We start from the raw sequence: 4,660 nt of genomic DNA, 5'->3' as shown, positions 1-4,660 counted from the left end.
GACTTTGGCAGGCTCTAAAACTATGCCTTTCCCCGGGCGAGGCCAGACTGAGGCTGGAGCAGCAGAATCCCGGCTCCCCGCTTAGGAGCCAGGTCACCAGCCTGGGCCTGCCCCCTGGCTCGGCCTGTGAGTGCTCCAGGGTGAGGAACCGGGCAGGCTCTTTGCTGTCAGATCTCTTCATCGCAGGAGTTCATCGACCTTCACTCCATCGCTCCCGTGCCACCTTCTGTTCCTTCCACATATTTTTCTTCTGCCACCAGCTTGCTGATTCACTCCAGATTTTCCTATTTAAATCTCGTAGGGATAGGTCCCGCTCAGCTCAATGAGTTGAAACCACTAAGTGGGACTTTTTGGTTTGGTCTCCTCGTAGGTTACTTGAAGAGAGTCCGTGGATGCTGGGCAGGCAAACACCTCTCTTGCCTGCCAATAATAAAACCTATATAACAATAACCACCAATGGCAGCCCCCATTAGTTGAACATGAGCTCTGTGACCAGGCTCTAAACCGCATTTTTCCTGTTCACACCAGGATCCTGGGAAGTAGCTATCGTCATCCATTTTACAGACGGGTAAGTGGAGTCTCAGAGAGAGAAGAAATGATGCAGCCAAAGTGACACAGCTGGGTAGAAGCCGAGCCACCTACCTGGGGCACCACTTTGCCTTCTGCAGGGCACCCTCCCTAACCACTTTTTTCTTTTTTTTTTTAACACCTACAGCACCTGGTCTTCCTCGGTGGTCTCCCATCCAAGTACTAACCAGGCCCGACCCTGCTTAGCTTCCGAGATCAGACGGGATTGGGCGTGTTCAGGGCGGCGTGGCCGTAGACTCCATAACCACTTTTTGCTCTGTAACAATCTAGAAGTTTTAGAAGGTCTCTCTGATGATATTCTGGAAGGAGGTGGAGGGATAGTGGAGGGCTGCCACCCTTCAGGTCACTGTCCAGCCTGTTGAAAATTCTCTTGTCAATTTGATGCCAGTTTGTGACAAGAATCCCCTAAGGGCCATTCCTGACACAGCAAGACAGGGAATGCGTGAATGGCACTCTCGGGCTTGGCCTGTTTCCTGGCTTCTTTTGTACCCTGCTGCTGTTCTATCTCCACCCCCATGGGCGCTTTATTAATAAGAGCTGACATTTCTAGAGGGCTTAATATGTACCGGGCATTATGCCAAGGAATTTGCGTGACATAATTTCATATAATTTTCTCAAACATCATCCAAGTAGATGCTACTATTTTACCCATTTTATAGATGAAGCAACTGAGACTTGGAGAAGCAAGTCACTCTGCTGGCAGACAGAACTGGGGTTTGAATCCAGGTGGAACCCATTGCCTTGACCATGACACAAAATGTCAGCGATTGCAAACCTGTGGCCTGTGAGTCAAATCTGGCTCACAGAGATATTTTGTTTGGCCCACACAGTACGTCCAAAAACATTTGAATTCGTTGCCAATGTTTAAAAATTGAGACCTGCACATGAAAAAACAAAATCCGTTCTTTTCCTACTTCTCTCGAAAAAAGAAAATCTCCAGATGGGCAACGCGGGGCCCGCATTCCCGCCTGGCGTAGATTGGCAGGAGCTGGCTCCCCGATCCCAGCTGTCCCCAGCTCCACAGTCCCCATCAGTCCCTGTTGCCTTCCCGGCACCAAGGCTGAGCATCGTGGGTCACGGCTCGTCACGGGTGCTCTTTACGTTCCTCATGCTTCCCCTGCACGGCCTTGGAGGGCACTGGAGCTTGCTGGCCCACCTCCCCATGAGGCGCCCTCCCAGCTTCTGACCACAGTGGTTTGGGGTTGCTGGTGGTCTTTCTCCACAGACTTCGTGGAAAGAGCTCTCGCTGGTAAAGGTCTGACTCGAGCACTAGAAGACTTGGAAAGCGCCCCATTTTTCCTCTCCGCCAGTGGCCCAGTCACCGCCCTCCTCCCCGCAGCTTCGGTTTATTGACCATCGGGGCCACTTTCTTGGCAGTGCTGGCTTTGGGTACACGGCCATTTTTTTTCTCCCCTCCGAGCCCTCTACCATTTTCTTCCTAATCCTCCTCAGGAGAACCATCACTAGGATTATCATGAAACCTGAGCCCATGAGCATGAGGCACAGCCCTTTACAACCATCAGACCTTTTCGTTTCTGCCCAGTCCTGTTTGCTTAAACTCTTTGCTGGCAGGAGCCTGGCTCAGGGCAGCTCTGGGGCGTTCTCAGGCAGATGTTCTGGCCCGTCGCAGGGGCTCACGGTGAGAGCCAGGAGCTGGTGCAGGAATCTAGGCTGTGGGGGTAGAGGGCACCTCACAGGTGTGCCGACGGAGAAGAGGAGTTTGGGATGAAAACCGCAGCTCACAGCAGTTTTGTAAATGGGATTTACAGGCCCCACTTGATGTGTGAGAACACTGAGGCTCAGACAGGTGGGGGTGGAGGCATTGTCCAGTGTCACAGAGGTAATAAAGAAGGGAGAGAAGAGAGGTATTTTATATTGTTTACGGTGTGAAGGATACGCTCGATTTCATGATGGTGATGGTAGCAACTGAAAGGCGCAGGGAAGGCCTGAAAATTCTGGAGTGCGGACACCGTGACCTGTCAGGGTGTCGCCTGGCTCCTGTTACAGCGGACTGCCTCCCCTGAGATCACAGAGTGGTTCTTCTGCGTGAGGATGTTGGCATCTGCAGACTGAGTCCAGGCTCTGCCGCTGACCGGCCGAGTGACCCGAAGTGAGTCATAGGTAACCTTCAGCCTCAGTTTCCTTGTGTGCAAAATGGGAGGGGAGGCGGGGAGAGAGAAGAGTAGTTCACAGGAATTTTGTGAGGAATAAACGAGATAATGCCGTAAAGCAGAGCATGGTATAGAATCCTTGCCAGATAAATGGTTAGTTTCTTCTGTCTTACTATGAAGGCCCGGCAGGAGTCCGTATCGGCAGGCAGTGGCCAGAGGCCAGGTTCAAACTTCAGCGCATCAGCTTCCTACCTGGGTGACTTGGGGGGACATCACACGCTGTGGCAGGGCTCCCGCTTCCTTGTTTGTGAAGCAGGCGGAGAGGGGGTGGAGGGCGAACCTTCCCTTGCAGGTCGCAGGGCCCTTAGAGTACCATTATTAGTGCTGAGCATGTGCCTCCTGCCCAGGCTTGGGCTGCACTCCGAGGGGTCAGGAATACACATGCGTCTCCGTTCCTCCAGGAAATCGATGAACGGAACGAGTGCCTCCGCACGCTCTCACCGGCAGCCGCGGGTAACTGGGGATTCTCTATGATCGGCAGCTAAATTCATGGAAAGAGGGAAACGGAAAGGCCCGCAACCTCTCGTCGGGGCCTGCTAGGTCCACGTGCTTTGCCTCCATCGAGAGTATTAATTTCTCAGGCACAAACTCAGGCGTGCAAAAACGCAGCTTTGTTTCTAGAACACAGACTGACAGCCCCGGTTTCCGACCTCCGCCGCGTGGCAGATCGCTTAATCTAGCCATTTTCTGGCCTGCCTCGCTCCAGGTCGGGGATTTCGGCTCTGTCGCTTGGGTTTGCAATTCAGTCACGTCCGGCTGGACTGTCCTTCCCTCCCAGGCTCCTCCCTCCCTCTCGGTGGGATGGTGGTAGCGGGGTCCACCTCTCCCCCAGCTTCTATCCGCTTCTCTCCAGCCCTGTGACTGTTCTAACAAACGATGTCCTTGACCTCTGGCTGGCGCTGGCCCTGGAGCCCTGCGAGATGTCAGCCACACCCCCGGACGTGGCTGGAATCAGCCGGAGCCCCGCTCAGGCTCTGCGGGGGCTTGAACCTCTCTTCTCCACTTTCCTCAGGTGCTGACAGGCAGCCTTCCCCGGCCTGCGCCCCCGTGATGGGGACGCGTCCGCCTTCCCACGTTCCAGGAATGCTGTTGCCTGCGCGCCCGCAGGGGGGTCTCACACTGGCAACAGCCCTTGGGGTTGGTAGCAGCCGTGATCCCGTTTTGCAGAACTAAGGACGATGGTTCCTGACTTCATTCAGTCAGGAGTTTGGCATTTGAACCTGGAGCCGTCTGATTCGAACACGTGCCCTTCTGGTTCGTGGCACCGCCTCGAACCTCCTGTTAGCAAGAGACCCGAGTTCTGACAGTAGGAGAGCCCTCGTCTGCTTAACAGTTCACAAAAAGTGCTTTTGGGGCCCCTCTGTTTCCATGGAGGAAACAGAGGTCCGGGGAGGAGAAGTGACTCACCCAGAGTCACACAGCTGGGAGTCAGGATTAGAGTTCAGCTTTGCAGTGCTCAATTCACTGCCCCTTGCTGTCCCAGGCCCAGAAGGCCTCCAGGCTGGGGAAGCCATCGCTTGAGTCTGAGGATGACATGGATGTCCACTGGATGTCATTATTTCTCTACCAAAAGGCAGCTAGGCCCTCTCCTTGGCAGGGAAATAAGATTTTCCCCCTTCCTTGGACAGGGAAGTCGCATATGGGATGCTCAGGTGTGGATACGCTCTCCTTTTGGCTTAAAGACATGACATAAAGCCCGCTTCTCGTTTTCCTAGGGTGGGAAAGGTCTGTGCACAAGCCGAATCCCCTCTCTCCCGGAGACCCGTGGCCACTGCAGCCCTTCTTAATCCCTTATGGTCCCCCCACAGCCTCAGCCCAAACCCCCTCACTTAACTCTCCTTCCCCCCGAAGTCAAAGAAATATTCTTCCAAAACATTCCCTCCACGTGGGAACAGGCCGCC

General features: G+C 54.2%; 1 non-coding gene across 1 annotated transcript; it reads right to left on the bottom strand.

The window, feature by feature from the left end:
• Positions 1 to 706: 706 nt before the first annotated feature.
• LOC120617017 (5S ribosomal RNA) lies at positions 707 to 825 on the bottom strand. Its single transcript, XR_005656746.1, has one exon. It is a non-coding gene; the product is annotated as a 5S ribosomal RNA (ribosomal RNA).
• Positions 826 to 4,660: the final 3,835 nt, after the last annotated feature.

Source organism: Pteropus medius, unplaced genomic scaffold, assembly GCF_902729225.1.
Source record: "Pteropus medius unplaced genomic scaffold, Ma_sr-lr_union100, whole genome shotgun sequence".
In the NCBI taxonomy this organism is placed as follows: Eukaryota; Metazoa; Chordata; class Mammalia; order Chiroptera; family Pteropodidae; genus Pteropus; species Pteropus medius.
Note: the sequence above shows the minus strand (reverse complement) of the source record. Positions and strands in the feature narration are given on the sequence as shown.